General features: G+C 36.4%; 1 pseudogene; it reads right to left on the bottom strand.

Moving 5' to 3' along the window:
* Positions 1-669: 669 nt before the first annotated feature.
* On the bottom strand, positions 670-10,985 carry LOC149018503 (putative leucine-rich repeat receptor-like protein kinase IMK3 pseudogene; annotated as a pseudogene).
* Between the last annotated feature and the right edge of the window lie 344 nt (positions 10,986-11,329).

Below are 11,329 nucleotides of genomic sequence, written 5' to 3'. Positions count from 1 at the left end.
AAAACAAAAAAAATCTCACCAATATGCTGTCATTCCATCCTGGCTTGTAATAGCAAAACCCATTCCTTGGTTTTTCCAATCTCAAAATTAAATTTCATTTGAACCAAAATTATTAGTATTGGAATAATAAGGATAAAAAATAACAGTAACAGTAATCCTTTAGATCAAAAGATTTGTTCAACATAGACAAAGAAAAAGAAGGAAAAGCCCCCCCCCCCCCCCCGAAAAAAAAAAAAACTCATTGTGCATCAATTCTTAAACAAGAAGATTAAACTAGATTCTCCTCATTCTTGGGAATTGTTATCATCATAAAAGGAAAAAGGTAAGGTTACCATCTGATACTGAATTCATCTGAATAATCTTTCAGACCTACTACTTCTAAACCCATTAATTACACCATTACAGAATACTAAAAATAATTTCTAATGGACTGGTTTCTCAAAAAATTGGTTTTTGTTGTAGTATAGCTTATAAATTCCATTCCTCCTAGTTGCCCTTATATAATCCATGAACATAAAACTCAATTTTTCACATGGCAGCTAATTCTGGTTTAATCTCTTCCAGTTGCTAGAGCTCTAGAACTTTTGGCCTCGCAATTGGTGAATGGTCAACACGATGAAGGGACAATATTAAGGTGATGTCCAACTCATTTGGTTCATTCATTCCTCCTTAATCGCCTCCCTGTAAGTGGCTTGAACATAATTCTGGTTTTATCTCTTCCAGTTGCTCGAGCACTCATTGAACTTCTGGCCTTGCAGTTGGTGAATCGTCAACACAATTGAGAGCCAAGTTTAAGGTATGGAACAACTCATTATTGGTTATTGATGCATCCCTCATGAGCTCTTGATCAAAGGCCTCCTCAGTCCAACCTCCTTAACTGTAGATTTCACCCACCGAGGTAAATCTAAACTATCTGGTCGCCTCCCTGTAAGGAGCTCCAACATGATAACCCCAAGGCTGTAGATGTCTGTCATTGTATTGTCCATGTTGAGCTCTTGAGAGCTCAGGTGCATGATAGTCTTGCACATCAGCAGTAGCCATCGCATTGGAATTGACATCAGTAGTGATAAGCTAAGAGATGCCATAGTCTGCAATCTTGGAATTGTTGTTCTCATCCAGCAGTATGTTGCTTGATGTTAGGTTCCCATGCACTATATTCTTCTCTATGTGGAGGTACCATAAGCCTCTTGTTATATCCTTGGTTATGTTCATCCTAGTTTGCCAATCAATTGGTGTGTCTGGTCTTCGAGCTATTCATAAATTTAAAAATGATTAGATAGGGGATTATAACTGTGAACAAGTAGAAAAACTTGTTACTAGTAAAAAGGAGCATACCATGGAAAAATGACGTGAGACTCCCTCTAGGCATGAAGTCAAATACAAGAAGCTTCTCTCTTCTGGATCCCAAGTAATAAGCCCTGAGAGCCAAAAGATTTGGATGTCGAATCTTCCCCAGTGCAATTACTTCCACTGCAAATTCCCTTTTATTCTTTGCAATCTTCTCCAAGCTAATTACTATAACTTCACTCCCATCCCCTAATGTCACCTTATACATAGTCCCATAGGTACATTGCCTTACCCCATCAGTTTTTTTACGTAAATCTTCAGATGTGAAAATCAATTGTCCATCAAAATGAACTAATTCCCCTCATACTTCACCCCCAGTTCCAGTATCAACTGTTGTGAAACCCAGCCCTAACCTTGACCCGGAAACCCTGTTGCTTGTAGGTCCGACAACCCGAAGTAAAGCAAGAAGTCAACTATGGGCCATCCCAGTGGAAGACTTGGTGTTTGGCTTAGAATCCATGAGTGTTGATGACAGTGTTCTATTTATGGAAACTGCACCCTGATGAAGAAGGAATTAGTTGATGGACTTGGAGTACTCTTTGACTTGGTTCGAAGGCATTTCTACCTACTAGGTAAGTCACTTGGTGTGTGTGCAAAACCCCTTTATGTTTGGATTTGATTTGAGCCTTCATTTCCCTGTTTTGGACTTGCTGTCCTAATTGGTCAACTCATTGGTCGACTGGGCGAGTCGACCAATCAATCGACCAATGGGATTTGATTTGTTGATTTGGTCTTTGCTTGCTCTATTTAAGTCCAATCTCGAGTCTACTGTGTATTTTCTGCCTCTAAACTCTTTGTAACGAACCAGAGCCCTCTGCAAGTCATCTCCTTTGCGTCCTTGGTGATTCTCTTGACGGATCTTCATCAAATCTCTTGCATTTGCACAAAAAGGTATGTGATCATCCTCTTTTATGTTTCGTCGTTGATTCTCCATTACTTTTCTTTCCTTTTCTGATTGAGAACAGTAGAGATGATGTTGCATCTCTGTTGCGACTATTGCTTTACTCATTCCCTCTCTTTTCCTAAGGATCTAAAGCTTGGTGGATGATCTTCATCAAGATCATCACTTGCTTTTGAAGGAAAACATGTATCTATTCTCTTTCCTTATTTAGATTGATGTTCTTCAGCCTTAGCTCTATTTCTCTAGAGAATCTATGCATGCTTTTCATGAATCATTTATCATATTAGTAATCCATCATCCTATTGTTCTTGTCCATGATTTTGATATGAATTCTTCAAGAACCATGATTGATCAAATTATGGTAACTTTTTGTTTCATAATTTGTAACTTTAAGACTCGATATTATTAGGGTTTTGAAGTCCTCTATATACTAGCATACTACCCTTGTAGTTTCCCTCTTGTTTGGTACCCTTTTGAACCACCAAATTCGGTTTTGTATTCAAAAATCTCTGATTTTGAAGGCCACTGTCTCTGTTGGTCGACTCATTGGTCAACTGAGGCAGTAGACCAATCAGTCGACCAATGAGGACAACAACCTCATATTTGGTTTGTTTTGGATGATTTGATTTCCTTCCTTTTAGGTATCTTTCCTAATATGTTATATATACTTGACTAGGACTTTCTTTCCAAATTTAGACAAGGTCTTACTTGATTCCCCCAAGATCCTTTGCGAGTTATATAAGGTAAGGATGGTTATTTCCTTAATTACATAAATTGCATGTTCTAATTTCTATATTTGAATCTTTGGTTTATTTCCTTAATTAGATTCTTACAATGATATATTGCTGATGCAACTATTATAGTAGCATTACTTGTTTATGCTAAATTGAATCATGTATGATTTACTTACCAGTTATATACAAGTTGGATGTTGTTATTGAATTCTTTCCATATAAGAAGTTACCATATATGTGATATGATGGATTTATGTTTGTGAATGATTAAGTATGGTTTGGAAAGGGGAGGTGTCCTTTTGACACTTCTGTCCTTGGACAACTACGGGAATATTATGGGATGTTTCCGGAGATGCCCTTTGGACACCTTCCTAAACTGTTGGATGACATATTTAGGGTTGTTTAGTAGTGTTTGGCTAGGATGTCCTGTTATGTCAGACCCTAATCGGAGGGGTATTGAGACCGAACGACCCGTGGTAGCAATGGGAATACTTTTTTTCTTTGTAAATTGCACCGTCCAAGAGAAAACTCACTGAATTGTTGCAGACATGGAGACACCTATGCGGAGAAGTGGATGAGTTGTGTGCAGTGAAATCGTAAAAAGACGAGAACAAAAAAAAAAAGGTGAGGAGTTCGATTGCCAAGATTTGTGTATATACGTTATGATTAGACTTTAACGTAATTGGGTGGGCCCACCACCGCCTACCAGCCTAACGAACGCGTTATTTCAACGCAGCATTTGCGATGTCATATTTAATGAGGACTCTCGTCAGCACGTCGTGACCGTCGTCGGTCGAACTCGGAATCATAAGCTCGAAGCAAATATGTCTGGAGCTCTTACACAAAGGTTAAAATCATGTCTAAGGTATATATCATGTCTAAGGTTAAAATACAAAACCAACACAAGCAAGAAGAAATGGGATTCCCACTTGTGTTTCTTTAGCCAAATGGACCTCTCACTTTGATCTGTGTTCCTTGTGTTCCTCTCACCAGCAAACTTTTGGCCTCTTTTCATCTCTTGTTCTTGGGCCAAGTAAATTTAGCTAACTAGGTCTTAAAGGAACCGAATTTGGATTGGATAGTGGTAATACTATATCCATATCCTACTATATTCAGATGGATCCAGATAATATCCTATCGGTTTTCGAACGGATTCAATCGAATTCGAACGATAATTGAATAGTTATTTTTTCTAGATTCTTCTAAATGGGCATGAATACAAGTTTTTGACCACCAGTTGACATCTTTATCATTTTATTTGCGAAGGCTAAGTTTGAAATTTAAGAATTTATATGTATATATATATATATATATATATATAGTCACATATGACATATCGCAAGTAAAAAATTTATAAAAATAAGAAAAATAAATCCAAATGAATAACTTATTCGAATAATTTTATCAGTTTGAAAGGGGTATATCATAATTGCATCCTATTAATAATCGGACGAATTCAAATACCCTTAGCGAATGACGATGTGAATCCGAGAGAAAATTTCGATTATCCATTTGCACCTCTAGTTTGAAATCTCAATCTTTTACGGCCTCTTATCTTTCTAATTTTGTATGCACATTTGTAAAATTCAAAAGTGAGATAAACATGCATGCTCTCAATTGGTTTTCACTTTTATCTAAAAACACCTAGTTTTTTTATTGTTTTTGTCATTCGTTGTTGCTATATCTAGGATTTCCGAAACAAACTTTTTGTTCATAAAAAAATGTTAACCCCAATACCCCATTACTGTTCTCTCCACCATTGTGTATTGGCTTAATGTAACAAATGCCCTACCAGGCACCAGCTACATTCCTCTCCTTTACATTGACTGTTTCATTTTTCTTTTTTTCTTTTTTTTATTGAATACTTTTGTATATGGGTATATGGGTATGGGATATACATTAATGCCACTTTAACCGCTTTACTAATCCGCCATTGGCTACATTGACTGTTTTTCCTAAGTATATTATGATATTATGTTTTTGAGATTCGCTTTTTATTAGCTAAGAAGTAAGGAAGGAGAGGGAAAAAGAACGAAGATTCAAACCCAAAACTTTCTGGTCTTATTGTTTTTACTTGTGAGATTATCATCACCGTGCCAAAACACATACACAACATCTTAAAACTTCATGTGCATATATTTTCTTTTTATTTAGCAATGGTTGTTTTACACTTTTACTCCATAAAAAAATAAAATAAAAAACAAGAATTAAAAAGATATATAAAGAGAAATCATCATACAAATAGAAAGAGAAAAGAATAACATGAATCAAACCATATATCCTCCGTTATTTCTATTTCTGGTTTTTATTTACCAGATAATCGGGTCGGTTCAAGGTCCCAATCCATACGCGATCAGTTTTTGGTCTCTTAATGGATCCTAAACCCAATGGGCCAGCATTCATGGGTTCAAGTAATTTTTTTAATTTTAAGAATACAAGCAGGCCCAAACTTGAGGCTGAAATGGGAATTCCATTAAATAATCGATCATGTGAATCGCATGTGTTCGAACTTAGAAGATAAATATACTTTATTTATTGATAACTACTATTTTTTATATAAAAAATCTATTTGTTATGACAGAACCAAACATATTGATGTTAAATATTTCTTTATCAAAGAAAAAGTGGTTGATGGTGTGTTATTGGTTGATACAATTCCTACTAAACTTTACAAATTGTGGTACTAAGGTATTGTTATTTGTCAAGTATGAGCACTGTATCAACTTGTTATGAATGCGAGATGCCATTTATTGATTTCTTTTCTTTCAATATGTGTTTGTAGTGTGTTGTGTTTTAACTATAAATTTGATTTGGTGGTTTAGCTGCTGCTGTAATATGTTCTTTTTACAAGTTTTGTTGCTGTCGTATTTTGTGTTCCAAGGGTTTTACTGTTTTATTATTACAATGTTTATAGGTTCATTGCTATCAAGAATTCTGCTACACTTGTACGTGCTTAATGTTCAAATGTTATGCCTGGTTTTGTGCATGTTTGCTGTCACACCCCACCCAGCTGAATCCGGTAATACCCGAATACCCGTGGGAATGATACACCGTAAGATCTAGGTTCAGTTGCAAATCCATACAAAACATGATATAGCATAATTAAATGGACAATAATAAATCAAGTTCAAGTAATAAATTATCATATCTGAAATAATGATTACAATCATCCATTATTTCAAATCAAAACTAAACATCAGAGTCCTAGAAGAGAAAGAATATTTAAAGTTGCACCGGAAAATCATTTAAGAATGCTCTAAGGAAAGAAACTCCATAAGAGCAGTCTTGGCATGAACATGAAGCATCATAAGCTTCCACTTCTTTTCTAACAACGCCCTCCTGGTAGTCATTCATCAAAGGATCCTCAACGTAGGAGGGGTCCTCATAACCTGTAGAGCCTAAAGAAACAAACAAAATAAATGAATGAGTTCATAGAACTCAGTGAGGTAACTAACATTCATGTCAATACATTCATCCATACTCCATATCATAATTCATAAAACAATCATGTATTTAATAATATAAACAAGAAATGCATGGTGATGATATGAGGTTCCTAACTCTATAATGTAATCTCTAAAGTAGACACGCATTAAGTCACACACCAGTCTTCTTTGGGCGGTCTCATCACTCTTCCCTCACGGCACTCAAGCACGTCTGTTGAGTTTTTGCGGTAATTGGATCAAGTCACATCAATCCGTGGCTGGGGTATAAGTCACCACACTCTCACATCACCATTGGTATAAGATCTGGCACGTGTTAAGGATTTCTCTAAGCCCAATGCAAAGTCATACGGTCTCATACTACATATGGTCCGAATACTTCCCCTATGGCACCAACCAACTCGGTTCAATATCTTTTCCCACCTAGAGTCAACGTATCATATGGCACCAACCAACTCGAACTACATTGACCCCTAACCCTATGGTCATCCACATATAATGGACTGGAGGCTCTCCATGTCCTCTCACAAGTCATTTCACCAGTCTTGAGCGCCCATGAGCCATTGTCTATTATTTGCAACCCTACCATCTCATAATGACAGTGGGTCTGCTTGATGCTCACAGGACCCAGCCACTGATATCACAGGTTAACCAGTTTCAATACTCCTACCGGAAGGGTAGTAGTACTCATGAGGTCACCTAGCCAAACACTTCTAGACATGCCCTACATACGTCAATCAGTAATTAGGAAAAACGCCAAGAGCACCATATGAATGCTTCCCATACTGCATCCTCTGGTATCCTATGGCAGAAATGCCAAAAGGGCATTCCCCATTCCCCAATGTAACACAGACAATCACATAAGATCATTAGGGCAATGGGCGAACCCACGACCCTAGTAGAAAATACGAGGTAAATATATTAATATTGTTCTTCCTTTTTCATCTCATATAATATCACACCATATTTATATCAATAATATAGGATTCAACAGTAAAGAGAAATACTCAAGCAATAAATCTTACATTCCATTCGTGCAAAGTCATACACATGCATATCATGGTAAATATAAATTTACAACAATTTATATCAATAAAAGAAATTAAAATAGCAAAAATTAATTGTGTATAACATGGTTAGTTATTCCTCACATTTTACTTTGCTCCTTTCTCCAAAGTCCAACAATTCACTCCTACAAGTTTAGTGACTAAAGATACATAAATGCATATTTATGCAAGAAAATAATAATCACAAATTAGAGTCCATTTGGGTTTCAAAGGATATTCCAAAATCTTCCCACGAAAACCCAAATCTGAAAACTAGGTTAAAAAGGGTACTTCCCAACCTCACTAGTGAATGGTCTCTAATTCGCCACCAAATCGAAGTCTATAACGAAACAAAACTTTGGAAAAAACTAATTGGCATCAAAGGGATCCTACGAGTACCTTCAATTTGATCAAATTTGACTTAGGTCAAAAATGCCCAAATTTGGCTCTCATAAATCACCCGTGGGTGACCTAGAGAGTCAAAATGTGTCAGCCTTAGCATGGGATCTTACCATTACTCCCACAAACTAGGAAGGGACATTAATACAAGAAAAGAAAGCATCCAAGATACCTAACAACCTTCCCTTTCAAGATCTCCACGAAAGAAGAGAAGAGAAACTCTCACCAACTATAATTAAAGAGAAGGGTTAAAGAAAACTAACATTTCCTAATATTTTCGCAATGATCCGAGTAGCATAGCACCTTTGATTGGATGAGAAATATTCTTCTCCTTTCTTTCTCCTTTTCTCCAAGCCTCTGCCTCGTTCTAGCCTCCAGAATGTGTTTACAGATGAGATAAAACATAAATAGGGTTTAAAAATCCAAAATTTTATTTTTGCCCCTAAACAGGAAATGGGGTGGGGGGTTGGTTCACCCAAACAGCCTAATCTTCAGGGCCATGGTTGGACCCCCAAAGGGACTCCGCTTTCAGTGATTTTTAGCTCATTGGAAAAGTCTTTTGACGATTTTCGATTTGATACCTTATTCGCATCAATCAGATTCTCCAACATCAATTTATGGTTATCCAAATATCACCCTATTTACTCATCATGATTAATCTTCTCTCTTCATTTAAAATCTAGGAGAGTTGTTGAGTCATCACGAGGGTCATCCACCAACACTGGGTCCATTTTCAAATTGTAGAGCTTGACTTGAATGGTCCACGATTGCTGCCAATTCGAGGCCCGGGTTTTCGGTCTTTAAACCGCAGGTTAAAGGGGTAGAAATCCGGGGGATTTCACATTTGCAATCCAAACGATTTCTGTGTTTGCACTTGTTTTGCCATCCAGACTTCTTTTTGGTAGTCTTGTATCTGCTGTGTTTTTGGGTTGTATTAAGCAATGATGGAATTGAGCTTTATGCACTATGGCAAGGGTTATGCATTACAAATTAAGGGGAAGAATTATGAGGGCTAATATGTAACTGCCCATCTTCATGTAGCTTAATTAGAACCGTTGATTCTCTGGTTCATTCCAATCTAAGCCAACGCTGACAACTTGTCTCGGGTTGGATCAAAGTATATATTGTTTTCTCTTGATTCATTATAGTTGGAACATGATGGGGTTTTAGAGTTGCAATTCTACAATTCTAGACTTCTTTTTTTTACCTTCTTTCGTTTCTAGGTTTGTATTGATTTGATCATGTTCCATGGCTGCTTTGAATTGTTCTTTGTGGATTTGAAGTCTTGGTTGAGAGATCTAAGTTCAATCAATGTCTAGACAGGGATGTTGTAATGTTTCAATTTCTCAGTTATAGTGCATTGAGCTCCATCTGAGTTTCAAAGATGTAGGCCTACTTTTAACTAAACTCCGTCATCAAATTCTTATATATTCTTCATTTTATTCTTACATTCCATATATTCTAGCTATAGTATTAGTCGTCCTGCCATGACATGTAGCAATTTCATTCCAATTTTATGAAATGTCTTCAAAGAAACTTATATTTAGCAAGTTGGTTCAAGTAAAGTGGTTAAATACCAACTGAAGCCAAGTTAGAGTTTGACTTTAAACTATATGAAAGGTGCCAAGGGCGATAGGAATTATAAGAAGAACAAGTAGGGCTGCAATAGAAACGGGTTGGACCGAGCTTTTTTAAACCCAACTCTAGCCCTAAATGCTTATAGGTTAGCCCATTCTACCTTGACCCAAATTCAATGCCTAAAATCATTGTCCCTTAGGCCTAACGGGCCAAGCCCCATCCTTGTCCCACCTTAGTTGTACTTGATCAAGTTGGCTCTATCCCTGTCTCTATTCTTGATTGACACTGACCATAGTACTAGACTAGCAATTCTAGTATTAAAATTAACTTAATTATGTTGAAAATGAGATGCCAAGTCGAAGACTGAAACTTTCAAAATCTGTACTCTTATTAATTTTAAAATAAAAATTAAAGAAATTTTTTTTAACTATTCTTATTAAATTGGATATAATAAAATTTAATAATAATAGCTTAATTAGATGTAATCGTTTATTCAATCTAAACTGTTAGAAATAAAACTAATAATAATAATAAACAATAACTACCATTTTATTTTTTTACTCACAAATTATTGGTACCTTTTTATATTTTTTTATGGGTAATTTTCATCTGGACCCTGAAGTTTGGTCCAAGTCACTTTTAGTCCAGTTTAAGTTTCCTTTTGCATATGGCTCCCCTGTGGTTTCAATGAATGATTAAATAAGGACAAGGTTAACAGAAAATGTTAGTTTGATAAATTTTGTGACAAAAATACCTTTGTGTCCTTTGAATTTTTTTTTTTTTAATCTACTAAAATAGATACTATAAAATAACTAAATAATAAACCATACCCGTTGAACGTCGGAATAGGTTCGCCGTCGTCGACGAGGAGGATCTGAGAGCGAAGAAACTGAAGAAAGCAAAGGAGATACTAAAAGATGGAATTGAGTTAGCGGAGAAGGGTTTGGAGACGGTGGAGAAAGGAATTGAAAGTGTTGAGATGGGGATTGTGGCGGTGGAGGCAGAAATTGCACCCGCTTTTGGTGGTTTTGCTTAGGCCGTAGTGGTTGCAGGTGCTGAATTCTTGGGTGTTCTTGTTGCGACTTCTGTGGTTAATGGAGTTCTTGGAACCCAAGCTCAAAAACCTTAAAAGTGAAGTCATGATCTCTGAACTGACCGTAATTTTTCTGTAGATAATGGGTTCTTAGGGTTTCTCGTTAAATTTGTTTTCCATCATTTTAATGGAGAAGACATAAAATTTAGGATGTTTAAATTAATATTTTGTTGGGTAACTCTCTTTTCAATGTGTATGTCGTAGTTTTTCTTTTTTTCTTTTTTCTCAAAAACCCGACTGCAGAGAGTGAGAGCTATATTTACATGCGTGAAATGCTTCTTGTATAACAGAGCCTTTGAGGAGAGAGTGTATTGTCACATACAAATCTGTGAAGGGAAATAAAGAAATTGCAGTATTAGTAAATTCATCTACTAGTTGCAGCAGCAGCAAGGGACACAAGGGTATTTTTGTCACAATTTCTGCCTCCACCGCCACAATCCCCATCTCAGCACTTTCAATTCCTTTCTCCGCCGTCTCCAACCCTTCTCCGCTGTCTCAATTCCTTCTTTTAGTATCTCCTCTGCTTTCTTCAGTTTCTTCGCTCTCAGATCCTCTCGTCTGCTTTCTTCAGTTTCTTCGCTCTCAAATCCTCTCGTCGACGGCGAACCTATTCCGACGTTCAACAGGTATGGTTTATTATTTAGTTATTTTATAGTATCTATTTTAGTAGATTAAAAAAAAAAAATTCAAAGGATACAAGGGTATTTTTGTCACAAATTTTATTAAACTAACAGTTTCTGTTAACCTTGTCCTTATTTAATCATTTGTTGAAACCATAGGGGAGCCAT

The sequence above is a fragment of the Hakea prostrata genome, chromosome 4, assembly GCF_041222555.1.
Source record: "Hakea prostrata isolate BN-2017 chromosome 4, UWA_Hpros_2, whole genome shotgun sequence".
Taxonomy (NCBI): Eukaryota; Viridiplantae; Streptophyta; class Magnoliopsida; order Proteales; family Proteaceae; genus Hakea; species Hakea prostrata.
The sequence above is the reverse complement of the archived record's forward strand: the minus strand, read 5'-3'. Positions and strand labels throughout refer to the sequence as shown.